Here is a 25898-nt window from a genome sequence, read left to right on the forward strand (position 1 = left end):
TATACAAACAAAACTTTCAGTTCATTACGGGAACCTGTTATTCCAAAGAGTCATCCATTTAAAGAGTTAACTTTCAAAGTTAAAAAAAAAAAAAAGAGACAAAGGAAAAATGAAATTTCAGCAGGAATTGTTTCTACAAGTTTCCTACAATAGATGACCCCTCTGTGCACTGGGTTTGAATCAACGTAGCACCTGCTCACTGGCAGCAGAACACATGGTACCTTTGCCTCCTCCTGGAGGGCATCATCACTGAAGTAAGTAGATAGTCTGAATATCATCAATCTGAACTTTCAACAGCTAGGCACATGACTTCTTGTCTTCCCTGGGGAACTTATGAGAAGGTTCTAAAACTCTGTAGCACCACTTTCAGAGGAAGGAGAGATGAGGTTCCAAAAAATAAATGCTGAACAAGTAAAAACAAAACAAAACAAAAACCAGTACTTGTCACCTTGGGATCATGTGTTCAAGGACAGACACTGCAGTGCTAGAGAAGCTTCAGGGATCCTGGAGGGCAGGTCAAGATCCTGCATGCCTCAAGTGTCAGAGGACTTTGGATAGTTGGGTAAGACAGGTTGGAAACTCCTGCCCCAGCAAGAGTGCCTCCAGTCTGTCCCAGTGGAGACGGATTCCTCTGTCCTTTCCCTTCCCACCCTGTGCTCACCCGCATTTTACTTCCTGTGCTTCTCCATTTTCTCCAGGGTCTTGTTTGAATCTGCTGGACTCTCATCTCCGTGGTTCATATAGGATTTGTCTATGACAATCGGGGCTTCTTTGATGTAATTCTGCACCCCAGACACAGGGGTGCAGATGGCATGGCTGCCGAACCCGTGGGTGATCAGGCAAAAATGAGACAAGTGCTTGTGTTGTAGGTTTCTAAGACCAGGGAGGGCCTGTTGTTGCCATTGGGTGTTCTGTCTTAATCGAGGAGGTCCGTGAATTCTTTACACATTTGCTGAGACACCCACAGCAGTATTCTTCCTTGTTACCATCTTGGTTTACCCTCCTAGGTGAGGCCTGGTTAAATATTTTGCCACTGGCTTACTAGGAAACTCCAGTTCACAGCCATATGCAAAGTACCAAGCCAAGTGAAAAGCTTTTTCTTCCACCAAGGATGTCAGGAGGGTCTCAAGAGCAGCTTTCCGTCTTCCAGCAGGAAGATCTAGCCCAGTCTTGTCCAACTTTTCCCACAACAATCAGCCATTTTGGGACTTTGCTTTCCTGAGAACACCTCCCAGCAGTGAGGCATTTAAGCATTTAGAAGGTGACAATCACCTCTGCACTTCAGCCACAGTCACTTCTATTTGGACGTGGAGCAGAAGACTTCATGGGATTCATCAGGGCTACCACCAGATCCTTCTGACAGGGGAGACCCAGGGGGTTCTTAGCCATGGAAAATGGGACTTTTGCAGATTACAGACTGATCAGGCCCAAGCAGGTGTGGATTGACATTCTGCTCCTCTTTCATCTGGTGAGCCATGTAGTGGAGCCCCAGGTACTTTGCCAGACCTGCAGCGTCCAGGGCATGCCATGGGGTAACAGTAGATCTGAGCAGCTGTAAGCATCCCCGAGGGCGCCCACAGAACCTCCCTCTATTCTAGAGAGTTGGGGAAGTAGGCCAGCCAGGCACCCTAGGTGCAAAGGCAGGGCGGCTGCCCCCTCCTGGCTCTGGAGGCCAGGCCAGGACTGTTGCTGGCTGCTGGTGGCCACAGGCTGGTGGAGGGGCCTATGGCTGCAGCATAGGCTTCGCTCAGATGTGAGTAGGGATTCACCGACTGAGTGTTAAGCCAACTGCTGGTAGGACGGTGGAAAGTAGGGTAGTGGCTGGTATTCAGGGACTCTAGTGTGGGACAGCAGCCAGGTGGAGATATAAAGATGCTGCCCTGTGGTTAGGTGGAAGATGCACGGGTGGGGGTGGGGATGAGTCCTCAAAGCCCTGCGAGAAGATCTGGGCACTGGGTTTCCAGGGTGTTCAGAAGCAACATCTCAGGACATCTGGTCCCAAGCCAGATAAGTTCAAGCCTGTGCTCCAGAGGTAAGTCAGCTTGCAGCAAACACCGTGCGAAACGTGCTCGCTCATCAGCCGCAAATGTTGGAGTTATAATTTAATTTTAAATAATGACTATATTTTAACACTGATTTGTAAAACTCATGAAAAGTTAATGGTTGGCTCTTGCTAGCTGCAGAAAATTGGTACTGGCACATGACTCAATGGGGACATATTAGAAGGATTTTCTTTAAAATCAGGAAGACAACAAACTAAGAAAAGCCCAGGACCGGATGGGTATACAGCAGAGTTTTACAAAACCTTTAAAGAGGAACTAATACCAATACTTTTCAAGCTATTTCAGGAAATAGAAAAAGAGGGAGAACTTCCAAATTCATTCTACGAGGCCAACATCACGCTGAATTCTAAACCAGACAAAGACAGTTCAAAGAAAGAAAACTACAGACCAATATCTCTAATGAACCTAGATGCAAAAATCCTCAATAAAGTTCTGGCGAATCGGATTCAAAAACATATCAAAAAAAATTGTGCACCATGATCAAGTAGGATTCATCCCTGAGATGCAAGGCTGGTTCAATATACGGAAATCAATAAATGTTATTCACCACATCAATAGACTTAAAAATAAGAACCATATGATCATCTCAATAGATGCAGAAAAGGCATTCGACAAACTACAGCATCTCTTTATGTTCAAAACTCTAGAAAAACTAGGGATAACAGGAACATACCTCAACATTGTAAAAGCAATCTATGCTAAGCCTCAGGCTAGCATCATTCTGAATGGAGAAAAATTGAAGAGCATTCCCTCTAAAATATGGAACAAGACAGGGATGCCCTCTCTCACCACTTCTGTTCAACATAGTTCTCTAAACACTGGCCAGAGCAATTAGACAGATGAAAGAAATTAAAGGCATAAAAATAGGAAAAGAAGAACTTAAATTATCACTATTTGCAGATGACATGATTCTATACCTAGCAGACCCAAAAGGGTCTACAAAGAAACTATTAGAGCTAATAAATGAATTCAGCAAAGTGGCAGGATATAAAATCAACAGGCATAAGTCAAAGGCATTTCTGTATATCAGCGACAAATCCTCTGAAATGGAAATGAGGACAACCATTCCATTCACAATATCCTAAAAAAAATAAAATAAAATACTTGGGAATCAACCTAACAAAAGAGGTGAAAGACTTATACAATGAAAACTACAGAACCCTAAAGAGGGAAATAGAAAAAGATCTTAGAAGATGGAAAAATATACCCTGTTCATAGATAGGCAGAACTAACATCATCAAAATGGCGATATTACCAAAAGTTCTCTATAGGTTTAATGCAATGCCAATCAAAATCCTAACGGCATTTCTTGTAGAAATAGAGAAAGCAATCATGAAATTCATATGGAAAAATAAAACACCCAGAATAGCAAAAACAATGCTAAGCAGGCAGTGTGAATCAGGTGGTATAGCGATACCAGACTTCAAACTATACTACAGAGCAATAGTAACAAAAACAGCATGGTACTGGTACCAAAACAGGTGGGTGGACCAATGGTACAGAATAGAGGACACAGAGACCAATCCACAAAACTACAATTATCTTATATTTGATAAAGGGGCTAAACGCATGCAATGGAGGAGGGATAGCATCTTCAACAAATGGTGCTGGGAAAACTGGAAATCCATATGCATCAAAATGAAACTGAATCCCTTTCTCTCACCATGCACAAAAGTTAACTCAAAATGGATCAAGGAGCTTGATATCAAATCAGAGACTCTGCGTCTGATAGAAGAAAAAGTTGGCTTCGATCTACATATTGTGGGGTCGGGCTCCAAATTCCTCAATAGGACACCCATTGCACAAGAGTTAATACCTAGAATCAACAAATGGGACTTACTCAAACTAAAAAGTTTTTTCTCAGCAAAAGAAACAATAAGAGAGGTAAATAGGGAGCCTACATCATGGGAACAAATCTTTACTCCTCACACTTCAGATAGAGCCCTAATATCCAGAGTATACAAGAACTCAAAAAATTAAACAATAAGAAAACAAATAACCCAATCAACAAATGGGCCAAAGACCTGAACAGACACTTCTCAGAGGAGGACATACAATCAATCAACAAGTACATGAAAAAATGCTCACCATCTCTAGCAGTCAGAGAAATGCAAATCAAAACCACCCTAAGATACCATCTCACTCCAGTAATATTGGCAGCCATTATGAAGTCAAACAACAACAAGTGCTGGCAAGCATGTGGGGAAAAGGGTACACTTGTTCATTGTTAGTGGGACTGCAAATTGGTGCAACCAATTTGGAAAGCAATATGGAGATTTCTTGGAAAGCTGGGAATAGAACCACCATTTGACCCAGCTATTCCCCTTCTTGGTCTATTTCCTAAAGACCTAAAAAGAGCATGCTATAGGGACACTGCTACATTGATGTTCATAGCAGCACAATTCACAATAGCAAGACTGTGGAACCAACCTAGATGCCCTTCAATAGACGAATGGATAAAAAAAATGTGGCATTTAAACACAATGGAGTATTACTCTGCATTAAAAAATGACAAAATCATAGAATTTGGAGGGAAATGGATGGCATTAGAGCAGATTATGCTAAGTGAAGCTAGCCAATCCCTAAAAAACAAATGCCAAATGTCTTCTTTGATATAAGGAGAGTAAGAACAGAGTAGGGACAAAGAGCATGAGAAGAAGATTAACATTAAACAGGGATGAGAGTTAGGAGGGAAAGGGAGAGAGAAGGGAAATTGCATGGAAATGGAAGGAGACCCTTAGGGTTATACAAAATTATATACAAGAGGAAGTGAGGGGAAAGGGAAAAATAATACAAGGGGGAGAAATGAATTACAGTAGAGGGGGTAGAGAGAGATGAGGGGAGGGGAGGGGAGGGGGGATAGTAGAGGATAGAAAAGGCAGAAGAATACAACAGACACTAGTATGGCAATATGTAAATCAATGGAAGTGTAACTGATGTGATTCTGCAATCTGTATTCGTGGTAAAAATGGGAGTTCATAACCCACTTGAATCAAAGTGTGAAATATGATATATCAAGAACTATGTAATGTTTTGAACAACCAACAATAAAAAAAAGAAAAGAAATGGAACCACCATTTGATCCAACTATCCCACTACTTGATCTATACCCAATGGACTTAAAATCAGCATACTACAGGGACACAGCCACATCGGTGTTTATAGCAGCACAATTCACAATAGCTAAACTGTGGAACCAACCTAGATGCCCTTCATTAGATGAAAGGATAAAGAAACTGTGGTGTATATATACTCAATGGAATATTACTCAGCATTAAAAGAGAATAAAATTATGGCATTTGCAGGTAAATGGATGGAGCTGGAGAATATAATGAGGAAGTTGGCCAATCCCAAAAAACCCAAATGCTGAATGTTTTCTCTGATTTAAGGATGCTGTTTCATAATGTGGTTGGGGAAGCATGGGAGGATTTGATGAACTTTAGAAAGGGCAAAAGGGAGGGAGGGAAAGGGAGAGGAAATGGGGGTAGGAAAGATGATAGAATGGGATGGTCATCATTACCCTAAGTATATGTATGAAGACACGAATGGTGTGACTCTACTTTGTGTACAAGAATAGACATGAAAAATTGTGCTCTATATGTGTAATATGAATTGTAATGCATTCTGCTGTCATATCTAACAAATTAAAATTTAAATAAATAAATAAATAAATAAAATCAGGAAGACGACTCACTGATATCACTGCTTCTGTTATCATTGTACCAAAAGTCCTATCAGTAAACAGAAGAAAATTGAAAAATGAAGACCATATAATCTGGAAAGAAGAAAAATCAACTATTAGAACTTCCAGATGATGTAACTGCATAGATAGAAAATTTAAAAATAAAATGATCGCTTAGCTATTACCTCAATATTCAAAAACTAATGCTATATGGGAACACTAGCTATACTTACAAAACAAGAGAGAATATCAAATGGTAACAAAATATACTGGCTTCTAAGAGTGCATCCTACAAAATGATGCAAGTGTTTATGGGGATCATTATAAAAACTGTGTTGGGAAATGGGAGTGGGCTACCTAAATGCAGTCTGCAAGAACCACAAGCAGGAAGACTCCATATTTTTAAGGTATCCTTTTCCCTAACTTGAGTTCACTAGAAGCCCAATTGAAAGCCTAGGAGGTTGTTCATGAGACTTGAAGGAGGGCCCTACATGGCTCAGGGTTCTTAATCCAGGGGAATGAAGGGAAGGGACTATGCAAACATGAGTAAAAGACAATTATATCTTTGTTTTCACTAACCTCTAACTAAACTCAACATTTACTTCAATGACAGAAGTAGACCCAGCATGCCCTGTGCATTTGTTATCAAAATAAATTACAGATTTTTTTGGTAATAACTGTATGGTTGGAAATGTCTGTGTCTCTCATCTCTTCAAAGAAATAGTAGTTATTAAGTTCACCACCAGATTGTGTTCTTTTACATGCTAATTAATAGCCAAGGATGCCTATCATATTAACATTTCTAGTATTCTCATTACTGCACTTTAATAATTGCTTTTCTCTGTAATCCCAGTTGCAAATGTTCTGCATTATCTAACATTACTCTGAGAAGGTGCTCATTGTCTTGAGCAAATTGCAGAATTGATTTGTTCATGGTGCAAACACACACACACACACCAAAAAAAAAAAAGTTTAAGAAGCCCCAAAGTGGTTGGGGTGTTACTGGAACATTATATTACTGGAGTATTATGAGCATTTCAATCAATTCTCTTTGGGCTTTGCTACCTGGAGTGTTACCATGACAATTTCTCCAATGCCACCAATTTAGCAGTCCAGTCAGAGTCATTCATACTTTATGCAAAGGGAATTCTCCAATGGTGGGGGGCAAGTGAGGATTAACCCATGAACTGCTTAACCTAAGGGCCTGCTCCCTTTCCCAGTTGCAAATGTTCTTGCATCTACTAGCATTACTCTGAGAAGCAGGTGGGGGTGGGGATGAGTCCCAGCAGGCCTTCATTTATGAGTGTCCACTGACCATCATGGCCCATGGCTCCCCCTGTAGTCACCTCTGCACACATTTTTTTCTCACCACTATGGTGTCTCCCTCGCCCCCCCCACGTCCCCAAACACAAACCTTAGCATGCTGAGGACCAAGCACAGATTTGAGAAGCAGAGCAATCAGGGAGCATGAACCAGTTGACTAATCTTGGGATGTTCCTCTGTCTCAGCCTTCTCACCTATACAGTGGAGATCACATAACCAAGAGGGTTGCTGCTAGGATGAAAAGCATAAGTGTTATTTTCTTTATGGTGAAACAAGTTATCACATATTAAGACCCTACAAATAATTCTGTGAGGACAGTTTCCTCAGGTAATGAGTATTTATAATTTTTGTAACCTCCACATCCAATTTTAAATACAAGAGTAGGAGAGAGGTATTCACAGTGCCAAACAACACATTTATTCATAACCCAAAGCTTATTATTAAGAAGAAAAAAAATGGGCACAGTAGTGCATGCCAGCAGCTCAGCAGGCTGAGGCAGGAGGATTATGAGTTCAAAGTCAGCTTTAGCAACTTAGCAAGTTCTTAACCCTCTTATCAAGACCCTGTCTCTAAATTTAAAAAAAAAAAATTAAAAAGGCCTGGGGATGTGGTTCACTTAACAACAGTGCCCCTGGTTCAATTCATGGTATCACTAATAATAATAATAATAATAATAATAATAATAATAATATTTTAATATCTTTAATTATTCATTTATTTTTATGTGGTGCTGAGGATTGAACTCAGGGCCTCACATGTGCTAGGTGAGCACTCTACCACTGAGCCACAACCTCAGCGCCAATAATAATATTTTTAAAAAGAAAAAAGAAGTAACAACTTTTATAGTATAATCTTTCCTTGGGAAGAACAATCTGATACTTTTAAAAATATCATCATTTTCTTTATAAACCTTACTGGAAGGCCTTAAAATCAGCTTTTTTAGTTGATTCCTGAGGTCACTGTGAAATCCTATTATCAAAACAAGGTGCCCTGCTGCCTCTGACCCACTCGGACAACTGAACTTAAGGTTGCTAATGTGAATTTCCAGGGACACCAAATAAAACACAGACACACACTCTACATTTAAACAAGCTTCAGGATGGCTCCACTGCTCTCAGCCTCAAGCTCCCCAAATGGGAGAGCAAGGAAAGTCAGGAGAGGCTGGCCAGATAGAGGGAGCATGGTTGGAAGTGGGCTTTTATTGGGAGGACCATCATTCTTAGAAAGTCCATTCCAAAAAAAGGTCAGGAAGGGCAGGGTTACAAAGGACAAGTGAGTGTAATTCTACCCAAGAGGATGTAGGATGACATTTCTATGTCTGAAGGCACATCCTCAACTTCCGGGACCAGGGCAATATCCAGGTCACTACTAGATGTAGTGATGGTCAAAGCCTCTCTGCTCAGAAATAGAAAAAAAATCATTCAGAGTAACCGCCCACAGTGCCCACCTCCTGTGGTATCACTATACCAGATCTTAAACTATACTACAGATCAATAGTAACAAAAACAGCATGGTACTGGAACCAAAACAGGCTGGTGGACCAATGGTACAGGATAGAGGACACAGAGACTAACCCACAAAACTACAACTACCTTATATTAGACAAAGGTACTAAAAGCATGCACTGGAGAAAATATAGCATCCTCAACAAATGGTGTTGGGAAAACTGGAAATCCATATGCAAAAAAAAAAAATGAAATTGAATCCCTATATCTCACCATGCACAAAAGTTAACTCAAAATGGATCAAGGGTCTAGGAATTAAACCAGAGACTCTGCATCTAATGGAAGAAAAAGTAGGCCCTAATCTTCCTCATGTGGAGCTAGGCCCCAACTTCCTTAATAAGATGCCTATAGCACAAGAGTTAAAACCAAGAATTAACAAATGGGATGAATTCAAACTAAAAATTTTTTTCTCAGCAAGAGAAATAATATGTGAGGTGAATAGGGAGCCTACATCCTGGGAACAAATTTTTTACCTCTCACACATCAGATAGAGCTCTAATCTCTAGGGTATACAAAGAACTCAAAAAGCTAAACACACACACATACACATACACACACACACGCATACAAATAATCCAATCAACAAATGGGCCAAGGACCTGAACAGACACTTCTCAGAAGAGGATATACAATCAATCAACAAATATATGAAAAAATGCTCACCATCTCTAGCAATCAGAGAAAGGCAAATTAAAACTACCCTATGATACTATCTCACTTCAGTAAGAATGGCAGCCATGATGAAGACAAACAACAACAAATGCTGGTGAGGATGCGGGAAAAGTGTACCCTCATACACTGCTGGTTGGATATTGAGCATTTTAAAAATATATTTGCTCACCAATTGTATTTCTTGTTCTGTGAACAACCAGTTTCAGATCCTTTGCACATTTATTGACATCCTATGATCACTAGAAGAGAATATTAACTATATTGGTGTGTGTGTGTGTGTGTGTGTGTGTGTGCGTAAAGTTTTTTGATTTTTTTTTCATGGGGGCAAGTAGTGGGGATTCAACTCAGGGGCATTCAACAACTCAGCCACATCCCCAGCCCTATGTTTTTTTTTTTTATTGTTTTTGTTGTAGATGGACACAATGTGCTTATTTACTTGTTTATTATTTATTTATGTATTTTTATGTAGTGCTGAAGATCAAACCCAGGATCTTACACCTGTAAGACTAGTTCTCTAACACTGAGCCCCATACCTAGCTCTGTTTTGCATTTTCTTTAGACATAGAGTTGCTCAGTGCCTCACCATTGCTGAAGCTGGATGTGAACCCTTTTTATTTATTTATTTATTTATTTATTTATTTATTTATTTTTTATTGGTTATTCAAAACATTACAAAGATTGCAGAATCACATCGGTTACACATCCACATTTTTACATAGTGCCATAATAGTAAGTGATGTATTCTGCTAACTTTCCTATCCTCTACTATCCCTTCTCCCCTCCCATCTTCTCTCTCTACCCCATCTACTGTAATTCATTTCTCTCCTTATTTTTTCCCATTCCCCTCACAACCTCTTATATGTAATTTTGTATAAAAATGAGGGTCTCCTTCCATTTCCATGCAATTTCCCTTTTCTCTCCCATTCCCTCCCACCTCATGTCTCTGTTTAATGTTAATCTTTTCCTCCTGCTCTTCCTCCCTGCTCTGTTCTTGGTTGCTCTCTTTATGTCAAAGAAGACATTTGGCATTTGTTTTTTAGGGATTGGCTAGCTTCACTTAGCATAATCTGCTCTAATGCCATCCAATTCCCTGCAAATTCCATGATTTTGTCATTTTTAGTGCTGCATAGTACTCCATTGTGTATAAATGCCACATTTTTTTATCCATTCATCTATTGAGGGGAATTGGGGTTAGTTCCACAGTCTAGCTATTGTGAATTGTGCTGCTATGAACATCGATGTGGCAGTATCCCTGTAGTACTCTCTTTTAAGGTCTTCAGGGAATAGTCCAAGAAGGGCAATAGCTGGGTCAAATGGTGGTTCCATTCCCAGCTTTCCCAGGAACCTCCATACTGCTTTCCATATTGGCTGCACCAATTGGCAGTCCCACCAGTAATGTACAAGAGTACCCTTTTCCCCACATCCTTGCCAGCAGTTGTTGTTTGACTTCATAATGGCTGCCAATCTTACTGGAGTGAGATGGTATCTTAGGGTGGTTTTGATTTGCATTTCTCTGACTGCTAGAGATGGTGAGCATTTTTTCATGTACTTGTTGATTGATTGTATGTCCTCCTCTGAGAAGTGTCTGTTCAGGTCTTTGGCCCATTTGTTGATTGGGTTATTTTTTTTTTGTGATTGTTTAATTTTTTGAGTTCTTTGTATACTCTGGATATTAGGACTCTATCAGAAGTGTGAGGAGTAAATATTTGTTCCCATGATGTAGGCTCCCTATTTACCTCTCTTATTGTTTCTCTTGCTGAGAAAAAACTTTTTAGTATAAGTAAGTCCCATTTGTTGATTCTAGTTATTAACTCTTGTGCAATGGGTGTCCTATTAAGGAATTTGGAGCCCCACCCCACAATATGTAGATCGGAGCCAAGCTTTTCTTCTATCAGACGCATAGTCTCTGATTTGATATCAAGGTCCTTGATCCATTTTGAGTTAACTTTTGTGCATGGCGAGAGAAGGGGATTCAGTTTCATTTTGTTGCATATTGATTTCTATTTTTCTGAAAACCATTTGTTGAAGATGCTATCCTTCCTCCATTGCATGATTTTAGCCCCTTTATCGAATACAAGATAGTTGTAATTTTGTGGATTGGTCTCTGTGTCCTCTATTCTATACCATTGGTACACCCACCTGTTTTGGTACCAGTACTATGCTATTTTTGTTACTATTGCTCTGTAGTACAGTTTGAAATCCGGTATCGCTACACCTCCTGATTCACACTTCCTGCTTAGAATTGCTTTTGCTATTCTGGGTCTTTTATTTTTCCATATGAATTTCATGATTGCTTTCTCTATTTCTACAAGAAATGCCATTGGAATTTTGATTGGCATTGCATTGAACCTATAGAGAACTTTTGGTAATATCTCCATTTTGATGATGTTAGTTCTGCCTATCCATGAACAGGGTATATTTTTCCATCTTCTAAGATCTTCTTCTACTTCTCTCTTTAGGGTTCTGTAGTTTTCATTGTATAAATCTTTCACCTCTTTTGTTAGGTTGATTCCCAAGTATTTTTTTTTTTTTGAGGATATTGTGAATGTGGTGGTTGTCCTCATTTCCAGTTCAGAAGATTTGTCGCTGATATACAGGAATGCCGTTGATTTATGCGTGTTGATGTTATATCCAGCCACTTTGCTGAATTCATTTATTAGCTCTAATAGTTTCTTTGTAGACCCTTTTGGGTCTTCTGGTATAAAATTATATCATCCGCAAATAGTGATAATTTAAGTTCTTCTTTTCCTATCTTAATGCTTTTAATTTCTTTTGTCTGTCTAATTTCTCTGGCCAGTATTTCTAGAACTATATTGAATAGAAGTGGTGAGAGAGGGCATCCCTGTCTTGTTCCAGATTTTAGAGGGAATGCCATCAGTTATTTTTCCATTTAGAATGATGCTAGCCTGAGGCTTAGCATATATAGCTTTTATAATGTTGAGGTAAGTTCCTGTTATCCCTAGTTTTTCTAGAGTTTTGAATATAAAGTGATGCTGTACTTTGTCGAATGCTTTTTCTGCATCTATCGAGATGATCATATGGTTCTTATCTTTAAGTCTATTGATGTTGTGAATAATGTTTATTGATTTCCATATATTGAACCAGCCTTGCATCCCAGGGATGAATCCTACTTGATCATGGTGCTCGATCTTTTTGATATGGTTTTGTATCCGATTCGCCAGAATTTTATTGAGGATTTTTGCATCTAAATTCATTAGGGATATTGGTCTGTAGTTTTGTTTCTTTGAGGTGTCTTTATCTGGTTTGGTAATCATGGTGATATTGGCCTCATAGAATGAATTTGGAAGTTCTCCCTCTTTTTATATCTCCTAAAATAGATTGTGGAGTATTGGTATTAGTTCTTCTTTAAAGTTCTTGTAAAACCCTGCTGTATATCCATCCGGTCCTGGGCTTTTCTTGGTTGATAGTCTTTTTAGGGCTTCTTCTATTTCCTCACTTGATATTGGTCTGTTTAGGTTGTTTACATCTTCCTGACTCAATCTGGGTTGTTCATATGTCTTAAGGAATTTATCGATGACTTCACTATCTTCAATTTTATTAGAGTATAGGGTTTCAAAATAATTTCTAATTGTCTTCTGTATTTCTGAATTGTCTGTTGTAATGTTGCCTTTTTCATCCCATAAGCTAGTAATTTGGGTTCTCTCTCTTCTTCTCTTTGTTAGCGTGGCTAGTGGTCTATCAATCTCATTTATTTTTTCAAAGAACCAACTTTTAGTTTTGTCAATTTTTTCGATTGTTTCTTTTGTTTCAATTTCATTGATTTCAGCTCTAATTTTAATTATTTCTTGCCTTCTACTGTATTTGCTGCTGATTTGTTCTCCTTTTTCTAAGGCTTCGAGGTGTAGTGTGAGGTCATTTATTTGTTGGCTTTTCTTTCTTTTAAGGAATGAACTCCATGAAATGAATTTTCCTCTTAGTACTGCTTTCATAGTGTCCCAGAGATTTCGACGATATGTTGTGCCTGAGTTTTCATTTACCTCTAAGAATTTTTAAATTTCCTCTTTGATGTCTTCTGTAACCCTTTGTTCATTCAGTAGCATATTGTTTAATCTCCATGTGATGTAGGATTTTTCCTTTCTCAATTTATTATTGATTTCCAATTTCATTCCATTATGATCAGATAAAATGCATGGTAGTATCTCAACTCCTTTGTAATTGCTAAGATTTGCCCTGTGACATAATATATGGTCTATTTTTGAGAAGGATCCATGTGCTGCTGAGAAGAAAGTGTATCCGCTTGATGTTGGGTGGTATATTCTGTATATATCAATTAAGTCTAAATTATTAATTGTATTATTGAGCTCTATGGTTTTTTTATTCAACTTTTGTTTGGAAGATCTGTCCAGTGGCGAGAGAGGTGTGTGAAAATCTCCCATGATTATTGTGTTGTGGTCTATTAGACTCTTGAACTTGAGAAGAGTTTGTTTGATGAATGTAGCTGCACCATTGTTTGGGGCATATATATTAATGATCGTCAAGTCTTGTTGGTGTATGGTTCCCTTGAGCAGTATGTAGTTTCCTTGTTTATCCCTTTTGATTAACTTTGGTTTGAAGTCTATTTTATTTGATACAAGTATGGACACCCTTGCTTTCTTCCGGGGTCCGTATGAGTGATATGATTTTTCCCAACCTTTCACCTTCAGTCTGTTTATGTCTTTTCCTATCAGATGAGTCTCGTGTAGGCAGCATATTGTTGGATGTTTTTTGTTTTTTTTTTTTTAATCCATTCTACTAGCCTATGTCTTTTTATTGGTGCATTTAAGCCATTAACATTGAGATATGGTTTGTATTTCCAGCCATATTTGGTTATGTATGATACTTAACATGCTTTGTTTTTCCTCTATTCTTAGTTTTTCCTTTACTGTACTACCTCCCACTGTTAGTTTTCATTGTTATTTTTCATTTCCTCTTCCTGTAATGTTTTGCCAAGGATGTTTTGAAGAGCTGGTTTTCTAGCTGCAAATTCTTTTAACTTTTATCGTGGAATATTTTTATTTCATCTTCAATCCTGAAGCTTAATTTTGCTGGATACATGATTCTTGGTTGGAACCCTTTTTCTTTCAGCATTTGAAATATGTTATTCCAGGATCTTCTAGCTTTCAGAGTCTGTGTTGAAAGATCAGCAGTTATCCTGATTGGTTTACCCCTAAATGTAATCTGCTTCCTCTCTCTTGTGACTTTTAAGATTCTCTCCTTATTCTGTATGTTGGGTATCTTCATTATTATGTGTCTTGGTGTGGATCTCTTCTGATTTTGTTCATTCGGTGTCCTGTAGGCTTCTAGTATTTGGATTTCTTTTTCATTATTTAAGTCTGGGAAGTTTTCTAGTATTATTTCAATGAATAGATTGCTAATTCCCTTGGTTTGGACCTCTGTACCCTCTTGTATCCCAATAACTCTTAGGTTTGGTTTCTTGATGTTATCCCATAATTCTTGGATGTTCTGCTCATGATTTCTTAACATTCTCGCTGAGCTGTCTATGTTGTTTTCAAGTTGAAAAACTTTGTCTTCGTTGTCTGGAGTTCTATCTTCTAAGTGTTCTACTCTGCTGGTAATACTCTAATTTGAGTTTTTAATTTGGTTTATTGTTTCCTGCATTTCCAGGATTTCTGTTTGTTTGTTTTTTGTATTCTCTATCTCCCTATAGAGTTGATCTTTTGCTTCTTGGATTTGTTTATGTAATTCATTGTCAAAGTAATTTTTCATTGTCTGAATTTGATGTATAATGTCTTCCTTGAGACACCAGATCATCTGAAGCATGTATATCCTGAACTCTTTGTCTGACATTTCATCAGCTGCAGATATTACCTCATCTAATGTTGTATTGACCTGTATTGTTTGTGGTCCTTTCTTTCCTTGTCTTTTCATACTGCTCATGATTCTTTATAGTTTTGTGAAACTGTTGTCCTAATGTTTTTCCCCTTATATATTTGTATTTTTCTTGTATAGCTCCAAAATCCCTCTTTTGCGAAGAAAGACAATGTTAACAGATCCCAATATCAACAGTACATTATCTAAGCACAAGTTTTCATTATTAATACATTTATAGTTAGATTCTAAGACTATAGATATTGGTTTTAATTATTACTTAAGAATATATTAATTAGTTTCATAAAAGGCGTACCATATCTGGTGGCACATAGAACACTTAATTTCAGACGAAGAATGTTATACTTAGAGGGAAAGGAGTGAGGGTCTGAGGTTAAACTAACTTAGCACCTTTGGAGAACTCTAACCACTTGACTGGTAATTTATGGAAGAATGTATAGACTCAACCTCCTATCTATTTAGATAGTTATAATATGTATAGATAGCAAAAGTTAGGAGATTGAAAGTGGGATAGAGAGAATACGAATTTAAAAAAAAATAACAAGGAAGAAAAGAGAAATAAGAGAAGGAAAAGGGGAGTAAGATAGAAATAAAGAAAAAAATTGGGGGGAGGTGGGGTATATGCAATTCCTCTATATTATATTACTTTGGTAATTCAGTTGTTCATGCACAGTTCTTGGTTTCACATATGCTGAAGTTGTGGAAGAGAGAGAAGAAAAGAGAAAAAAAAGTCTCTCAGAACACTGTTTTCCTTGCTTCCAGTAGGTGATGTTGTCTATTCCTAGCTTGGGCCTCTGTATTCAGGGTGGTGGGCATAGCCAGTGTGAAAGGAAATGAACTTCCACCTGTATCATCCCTACTCTAGTCTCTGAGGTAGAAACCAGGTTCCTGTACAGTTGTTGTTTTGTGTTGATAGCTACAACCCCCAAAAGCTTGTGGGAAATATTTTGAGTTATGGCAGCTAAGGGTGGGGGAGTTGGAAACCGGGTACCTGGATCAGCCGCAGAACTGTGCTGGTGGCCACACCCACTTTGATGGGTTTTAAGGGTTGATGGGCTTCCTGCAGACTAGCCCTCGGGGTGGGGCTGGACTTCCTCCTCCCATCTGGCTGGGCACCTGGATGTGAACTCTTGATCCTCCTCTTTCAGCGTCCTGTGCTGGTTTGTTTTGAATTATGTATATATCCAGAAGACTAATGTTCTGGGGTTCAGGTGGTAAAGATTTTCTCCCATTTTGTAGATTCTCTGTTCATGTTCTTGATAATTTTCTTTCCTGTGAGAAAGCTTTTTACTTTATTACCTTCTCATTTATTGATTCTTGATTTTATTTGTTGCAATTTAGAAGTCTTGTTGAGGAAGTCAGTTCCTAAGCCAAGATGATGGAAACTCGGGCCTATATTTTCTTCTAGTGGGTACAGGATGTCTGGTTTAATGCCTAGTTCCTTGATGTACTTTGAGTTGTGTTTTGTGCAGGGAAAGGGGTAGTAGTTCAGTTTGATTCTGCCACATGCATATTTCCAGTTTTCTCAGTACCATTTGTTTAAGAGGCTGTATTTTCTTTAAATGTATGTTGTTGGTGCCTTTGTCTAGATTAACAAGACAGTATGTATGTGATTTTTGTCTTTGCGAAGTCTTTTCCATTCCATTGGACATTTTGCCTGTTTTGGTGCCAATCCCATGGCATTTTTGTAGCACTATAGTATAATTTGAGATCGGATCTTGTGATGTCTGCTGTCTCCTTCACTTTTTTTCACTAAGGATTGTTTTGAATATTCTGGGCTTTTTGTTTTTCCAAGTGAATTTTATGACTGCTTTTTCTATTTCTTTGAGAAATATCATTGACATTTTAATAGGAATTGCATTAAAACTATAGCATTTTGGTAGTATGTCAATTTTGGTAACATTAATTCTGCCAATCCTTGAACATTTGAAATATTCCATCTTTAATTTCTTTCTTTAGTGTCTGGTAATTTTCATAATAGAGGTCTTTCACTTTTTATATTGTTTCCTGATTATTTTATTTTTTACATTGTTTTGAATCCATTGTAATTTATCAGCTGATGCATAATTTCTGTACAGGATCATAATTGATTTATGAGTGTTAATTCTATATCCTGCTACTATGCTGAGTGTAGTTATGAGTTTTAAAAATATTGTGGTGTAGTTTTGTGTCTTCTACATATAAAATATTGTTGTCAGCAGATAGGGATATTTTGAGCTCTTCTTTTCATATTCATATCCATTTAATCTCTTTTTCCAAACTGCTCTAGTTAGAATTTCAAAATTCATATGTTTAATAGAAGTGGTGAAAGAGGGCACCCTTGTCTTTTTCTTGTTTCATTTTTTTTTTTTTCAATTTGGAATCATGTTAGTCTTGGGTTGTTTTTTTTTTTTTTTGGTATAGAGCTTTTAAAATGTTCAGTTACATTCATATTATCCTTATTTTTTCTACCATTTTGAACATGAATGGATGCTGTATTTTGTGAAATGCTCTTTCTTCAACTATTGAGATAATTATGTTATGTTTTAAGTCTATTAATTAATCCTGTTTTGATTTCCATAGGTTGAACCAACCTTGTGTCCCTGGGATGAACCCCACTTTATCATGGTGCACTATGTTTTTAATATGTTTTGTATATAGTTTTTTTTCAGTATTTCATTAAGAGTTGATGTATGTATGTTCATCGGGGATATTTGTCCAAATTTTTATTTCTTTGATGTATCTCTGACTGGTTTTTGTATCACGATTATTCTTCCTTCATAGAATGAGTTTGGAGGTGTTTCATCCTTTTATATTTCATGGAATAATTTGAGGAGTATTGGTGTTAGTTCTTCTTTAAGGGTTTGGTAGGAATTGCCAGAGAATTTATCTAGTTGTGGACTTTTCTTTATTGGTAGGTCAAAATATTCATGTATGAAAAATAAGTTGCTTCAAAAATGCTAGGAAGTGGTACAAACCTATAATCCCAGAAGCTTGGGAGGCTGAGACAGAAGAATTGTGAGTTCAAAGCCACCATCAGCAATGACTAGGTGCTAATCAACACAGTGAGACCCTTTCTCTCAATAAAATACAAAGCAGGGATGGGATGTGTCTCAGTTGTTGAATATCCCCAAGTTCAATCCCCAGTACCAAAAAAAAAAACTACAAATGAGAAAAAGAATTATGAATATGTATAAATGTCCATGAATCATTCAGGTAACAATTAAATAGGAAAGAGAAAAAATATATTTGAAAAAAATAGATCTCAGTGCTTTTGTGGTGCCAATGATTTAACCCATAATATCATGAAATTGAGGCACATTCTCTGTGAGTGGGCTATATTTAAAGCTGTTGTCTTCCACTTTTAGTACATTTTTATATCAGTATAGGACATGAGGGCATATAGATTGCATGCTGAAGATGTGTGGAGTCTATAAACATCTTCCACTTATCAGGAGGATTGAGAAAATTGACATCATATTGTAAAACACAGTACTAAATGGACCATCCTGCTCTCCTGGGACCAAATAAACTCTTCTTTATGGAATTTAAAAGTCTCAATAAGTCATAGTTTGGGCTTGGGTTGTGCCTTAGTAGTATAGTGCTCACTTAGCACATGATAAACACTGGATTCGATCCTCAGCACCACATAAAAATAAATAAAATAAAGAAATTGTGTCCAACTACAACTAAAAAATATTTTTTAAAGAAGTCATAGTTTATAAAATTGTCATCAAATGGTCTTTTACATCTACCTTGCCATGTGAAATAAGACTAGAATGTAAATAGCATGCATGAATTGAAATACTCCTCTTTTTTTGAGTGGTGAATATAAACTCAGTCTATATAATTTTAACAGTACAAGTCTTTTGTACTCCTCCTCCTCCACATCATCATCATCATCATCATCATTGTCAGCATCATCGTCAGCATCATCATCATTATTTATTTCACTGTTGGGATTGAAGCCAGAGCTCCTTCATTCTATGCAATACATTACCACTTAGCTCTTTCCTCTGTCCTACCAGTAGATTCTCTCAGAGTAAATGTCTTATACATTTGTTGTTGTTGTATTGTTTTGTTTTATTTTATAGTTTTAATGAAGGGGGAAAGAATTTCTTTTATATGGAGAGACAATGTTTGGCTCATTCTGAAAGCATGAGTGAGTTCATAGCTTATTTAAATATTTTATCATATCAGCTATTACTACATAACAACTTGCTGCTACCTCCCTAGTGCTTCTTTCTGTATTTCCCTATGACCATGTGGTATGGATGAGAGTGTATAAACTCTGAAGGTTGTCATCTTTCAACACTTTTGTCCCTAGGGGAAGTAAAGTTTTGTTTGTACCACACATAAGATAGAAAAAGTAGCTGGAAGTAAGAGATGAGCATATTTGCTCTCTCCTACACTGGAATGTCTTTGTAAGCTTTCTGTCCCTGACCTGTTTACTGCTTTTCTCTAATTTCTGTAGATGTTTTTTTTTTTTCATACATTTGTTGACCATCTGTATTTCTTCTGTGAAGTCCCTGTTGAATTTCTTTGCTCATTTGTTAAATGGGTGGAGGTGGGTGATGGTGTTATTATAAGTTTTAAGCTTTTTATTTTGTTATTATTATTATTATTACTTTATCTATCCTGGAAGTTAATGTGTTTTCTGAGGTGCAGGTGGCAAAGGTATTTTTTCCTATTTTGTTGGCTCACTTCTTATGTTCTGGGTTTTTGTCTTTGCCATGAAGAAGCTTCTTAGTTTGATGGAACACCATTTATTGAAAATTGATTTTACTTTGTGTTGAGGGGCCTGCCCTTTCAGCATCTACTCTTGGGAGCTTGAGGGCATACAGAAACCCCTCCAAAGACAGTTGCAGATAATTTTTTCTGCTATATTATGCAGCAAAACTAGCTTTCATAGTGGCTATGTTCCATTTTACATATAACAGTCATGATAGGCCAGAGGGGATACACAACGTATAATATTATGGGAGTCCTGCCACCAAGAGTCTAGCAACTGCCTTGTACCAACTGGGGAGTAATTTCTTGTCAAAGGAGCAGGTAAATGGTGCTTGCCAATGTTCTTACAACACTCTGTTCCAAAACATAGTGTTGTATATTAGAACATCCCTGCTGCACAATGAGAAAGATGAGCATTCCTCCATGTAGATCCAAAGTCAGGCCCATCAACAACTCCTTGTGTTTTAGAGATTTTATTAGTAAGTCACTTCCTGAGCTGATATGTTGGAGTTTGGGGCCTACGTATTCTTCTATCTGGTGCAGGGATTCTGGTCTAATGCCTAAGTAATTGATGCACTTTGAGTTGAGTTTTTGTGCATGGTGGGAGGATTAGTGTTCAATTTAATTCTACTACATATGGATTTCAAATTTTCTCAGCACCATTTGTAGAAGAGGCTATCTTTGCACCAGTATATGATATTTATGCCTTTGTCTAGTAGGAGGTAATTGTATTTATTTGGGTTTGTCTCTATCTTCTGTTTCATTGGTGGTCTTACCTGTTTTGTTGCCAATACCATACTGGTTTTGTCTTTATAGCTCTGTAGTGTAATTTGAAGTCTGATATTGTGATACCTCCTGCTTCATTTTTCTTGCTAGGTATTGTTTTGGGTATTCTGGGTCTCTTGTTTATCTAAGTAAATTTCATTATTGCTTTTTCTGTTTCTGTGAAGAACATCTTTGGGCTCTGGAAGGGAGTTGCAATGAAATTTTATAGCACTTTTGGTAGTATGGTAATTTTGACAATATTAATTCTGTCTATTCAAGAACATGGGAAGTCTTTCCATTCCTAGGACCTTCATAAATTTATTTCTTGAGTGTTCTGTAATTTTCATTGTAGAGGTCTTTTACCTTTTTTGTTAGATTGTTTCCCAAGTGTTTTTTTTTAATGCTATTTTGAATAGAATAATTTTCCTAATTTCTCGTTTAGCTCATCTTTTATTGAAGTATAGAAACAAAGTTGATTTATGAATGTTACTTTTGTATGCTGCAATTTGATGAATTCATTTGTGTTCTAGAAGCTTTCTAGTGAGTATTTTTTTGAGGGGATCTTCTTAATATGGAATCACATTTTCTTCAAACAGTGCTCGTTTTAGTCCTTCCTTTCCTATTCATATCTCTTTAATTACATTCCCTTGCCAAATTGCTCTGGCAAGAGATTAAAGGACCTCATTTGTTCAGCTCTCTATTTATCATTCAGTCGTGAATTTGGTCTTCTGGTGTTTTATTCATTTATGATCCAATAGATTCCAGAGTATTATCTCTACATTTTGTATTTGATAAGATTTGCATCATGTACTAATAGAAGTAGTGAAAGTGGGAATCCCTGTCTCATTGCAGTTTTTAGAAGAAATTCTGTAGTTGTTTTCCCTTCATAATTATGTTGTCCTTGGGTGTGTCATGTATAGCTTTTACAATGTTGAGGTATTATTGCATCATTCCTATTTTTTTTCTAGTGTTTAAAGCATGAATGGATGGGGTATTATGTGAAATATAGATGCTGCATCTATTTTGATAATCAAATGTTCTCATCTCTGTATCTATTTGTGTGATGAATTACATTAATTGATTTCCATTTGTTGAATCAGTGTTGCATTCCTGAGATGAAAACCACTTGGTCATGTGCACTCTCTTTTAAAATCTATTTTTGTATGAGATTTAGCAGTATTTTATTGAGGTTCATCAAGAATATTAGTCTGAATTTTTCTTTTCTTGATGTATCTTTGTCTGGACTTAGTATCAGTGTGAGATAGGCTTCATTTAATGAATTTGAAGAATTCCCTTTTTTTTCAATTCCATGAAATAATTTGAGTAGGATTGTTATTGGTTCTTCTTTAAAGGTTTGGTAGAAATTGGCTGAGCATCCATCTGGTCCTAGGCTTTTCTTTGTTGGTAGAGTCTTGATGACTTTTTTTATTCTCATTATTTGAAATTGATCTCTTTAAATTTTCTATATACTTCTGGTTAAATTTGGGTAGCTCATGTCTCCTGGAATTTACTGATGTCTTTTAGATTTTCTAGCTTATTGGAGTATAGATTTTGAAAAATAGCTTCTATTTATGCTCTGTTTCAATAGTATCTGTGCTGATATTTCCATTTTCACCATAGATTTTGGTACTTTTCATTTTTCTCTAATAGCTTGGTTAATATTTATCAATTTTGTTCATTTAAAAATTTTTTGATTCAGTTTTTTCAGTTTTTACATCTTGATTTTTATCAATTTCATCTTTGATTTTTATTTTTTCTTTTATTTTGCTGATTTTAGTGTTTTTCTCTAGGTCCTTAAGATATAATGTTAGATTATTTTACTCAGTAACTTTCTATTCTTTTAATGTATGGGCTCAATGCTATAAACATTTCTCTTAGAACTACCTTCATAGTGTCCCAATGGTTTTTATATATTGTATCACTGGTTTTTATATATTGTATCACTAATGTATCATTTACATTTTTTTATTTAAACTCTGATTTGTTCATCTATCTGTTCATTATTCAATAGTGAATTTAGTCTCCTAGTGTTAGCTTTTTTTAAAAAAAAATTCATCTTGTTGATTTCTAGTTTTATTCCATTATGGTCTGACAGAGTTTAAGGTATTAGCTCTATTTTTGGTACCTGTGAAATGTAGCTTTATGTACTAAAATATGGTCTATTTTGGAATATGTTCCCTGTGCAGCTAAGAAGAAAAAGTATTCAGTGATTGATGAGTAAAATATTCTGTGCATTTCTGTTAAGTCTAAATTATTTATTGTAATTTTAGTTCTATATTTAACTTTTGTTTGTATTATCTTTCTAGTGATGAGAGACACATCTTAAAGTTCCCAATATTATTGTGTTGTGATCTGTTTGATTCTCTATATTGAGAAGGAGCTCTTTGATTACTTAGATGCTTCATAGTTTGGAGCATATATATTTACCACTATTATTACTTTCTGTTGTATTACTCTACTAAGCAGTATGAAAATGGAATTTTTTTTTATCTATTCTGATGAACTTTTGCTCAAAGTCCATTATATCAGATATGAAAATAGATACACCTTATTTATAAGATCCATGTGAATGACATGTTTATCCCATCCTTTCACAGTTAGTCTGTGTATATATTTGTCTCAGAGGTGAGTCTCTTGGGTTGGGTTCTTTTTTTCCAATTCAATCTGCCAGTGTATGTCTGTTGATGAGTTGAGTCCATTAACATTCAGTGTTATTATTGAGAGATGATTTATGTTTCCTGTTATTTTGGTTCATTTTTAGTTATCAAGTTTAAATAGATTCTACTTTGATTAACTATTTTTTTTAGTTTTAGTTTCTGTATGTTTTTATTTGCATATTTTATTTTTTTCTTAATAAAATATTTATTGAGTGTTTTTTATAATGCCAGCTTTCTAGTTGTGATTTTTAACTTTTGTTGATTATGGATGTTATTATCTCATATTAAAATCTGATATAATTTAGTATTCTATGCAGAATCTGTTTTTTTTCAGAGCTTAGTATATATTATTTCAAGACATCCTAGCTTTTAGGGTCTTTGAAAAATCAGCTGAGATCTGGATCGGTTTGCCTCTGAATATGGCCAATCATTTTTCACTATCAGGTTTTAAAATTCTATTATAAGTAAAATTCTATACTTATTCTTTATGTTAGGCATTTTCATACTATTGTGGCTAGGAGTGTTGTAATTCTATATATTTGGTGTTGTATATACCTCCTTTGTTTGATTTTTCATTTCATTCTTAAGATTTTGGAAATTTTCAGTTATTTCATTGAAAAGATTATTCATTTTTTTGTTTTGAAATTCAATACCATCATCTATCACAGTGAATCTTAAATTTGGCCTTTTCTTATTATCCCATATGTATATTTTTAAATTCTGTTCATGGTCTGGTAACACCCTTTCTCCATGATGAACATTATTTTCAAGAGTATGCACTACTTCTTTATTACCTGAATATTTGTCCTTTAAGTCATCTAGTGTATTGGTTATGCTTTGCATTGCATTTTTAATTTGGTTTGTTGATTTCTGAATTTTGAAAATTTCTGATTGATTTTTCTTTAGAACTTCTATTTCCTTATTGATATTTTACTTCTTGTGTCTTCTCTGTGATTTTACTTTTTACATTATCTTTTATCTCATAGATCAGTTGAAATATAAACTTTCAAAATTCATTCTCTGATATTTTCTTCACTGTGGTTTTTGTGGAATCTGCTTTTGAGTCATTCTGGTTTGTTTGGGATGCTTTATTCCCTTGCTTGTTCATATTGTTTGTGTGTCTATTCCTTTATCAAAATGGATCTCTAGCAACAGAACTTCTATTCTGTGCATTTCTAGTGATCCTGTAGATATCTTGTGGCTCACAGATTGGGGGGGAGCCAAATAATTGCAACCAACTGTGCATTAAAAATATAGAACTAAATTGCATACTTAATTTTTGTTTTCACACAAAGTTAGTTGGCACAATAAATAGAAATGTATCAATTTATATCAGTAATGACAGTAAGTAATCATGAGTTACATGTTTCATAAAATAAAAGAATAGGTGTTTTCTATAGCTTCAATTGTATTAATTATTGCTTTAGCATTAGTAGTGGTGTGTGGAGTTTTATAAACCAAGAGTTCTGGGAGAAATTAAAAATAGAGTTCATTATGAAGAAAAAAGCAATGGTGATAGATAAGGATTAGCAGTTTCAAGATGTGAGTAGGGCAGAAGCAAAGTGATATATGATGTATTGCTTATGAGGAAGAAGGAAAAACAAGTAAAAGAAATAGAATAAAGTGAGAATAATGGAATTTGACTGTTTGTAAGAGAAAAGAAATAGAAATAAAAAGAAATAAAAGGTTTGAAACAGAACACAAACTCAATTCAAAATAGGCTAATTGAAAACTTTAACCCTTAACAACAGAGTAAGGAAAAATAACTATGTTTCAGAATAGTTCAAATGAGAAAGCATAAACACATATGTACAAGTGTATGAATGTCCTTCATGTATCCATCAGTACACATACAAAAACTAAAACGAAAAAAAAAAAGGATTATTACTGAGAGTATGTGTTTGCTGTCTCTTCCAAAGTGTCTTTCCATCTCTCAGTTTCCATTGTCCATGGGATGGTATGAGGAGCTGTGAAAGGTGCTGTCAGCTCCACCCCCAGGGTATAGGTCATGCTAGGTTCTACAATATGTTCTCAGGGGAGGCAGTGAGGTCCTGTCTTTGCCCCAGGTGTTTCATTTCATGGGGAGTTAATGGGCATAAATAAATCAGTGCACACCTAGGACTTTACTCTACTCTTCTCCCCAGGGCTACATTCATGGAATAGGGAAGCCAATCCTTTACCAGTTCTGTTTTTTCAGGGTACTGTTCTTACTTACCTCCTTAGGTCTGCCCTCAAGCACCAAGGTCCATCACTCCTGCTCATTGAGATTTTGAAGCAACTGCCACTGGTCTTGGGCACAGCTGTGTCAAGGGAGGAGAGGAGGACAGGCTCTCTTTGGCCTATCTGACTAGTATTACCCCCAGGAGAAATACTGTCCATGCCAGAAATTCTCCTGATTTGCTAGGCTCAGTTTATGTCTTGTGGATGGTGTATGCAAGATTTATATATCGGACTGAGCCCCAACACATGGACCTAAATTCCCAGTCTGAGTTGGTGCCATTGCAGTGCAGATGTTTAAATATGTCTCCAGCTTTAACTCTCTGTACATTCCAGGCAGACTGGTGGTGACTTTCATGCCCCAGTTTAATGAGCAGAATAGCTTGACCCTGTGGTCCCACATTCTGCATTCCAAGACTGTCTGCTGCACTTTTCATATATATAATCAGTTTTA

General features: G+C 36.4%; 1 pseudogene; it reads right to left on the minus strand.

Moving 5' to 3' along the window:
• Positions 1–668: 668 nt before the first annotated feature.
• Positions 669–25606, minus strand: LOC113177244 (transcription factor AP-2 gamma pseudogene; annotated as a pseudogene).
• Between the last annotated feature and the right edge of the window lie 292 nt (positions 25607–25898).

The sequence above is a fragment of the Urocitellus parryii genome, chromosome 11, assembly GCF_045843805.1.
Source record: "Urocitellus parryii isolate mUroPar1 chromosome 11, mUroPar1.hap1, whole genome shotgun sequence".
NCBI lineage: Eukaryota > Metazoa > Chordata > Mammalia > Rodentia > Sciuridae > Urocitellus > Urocitellus parryii.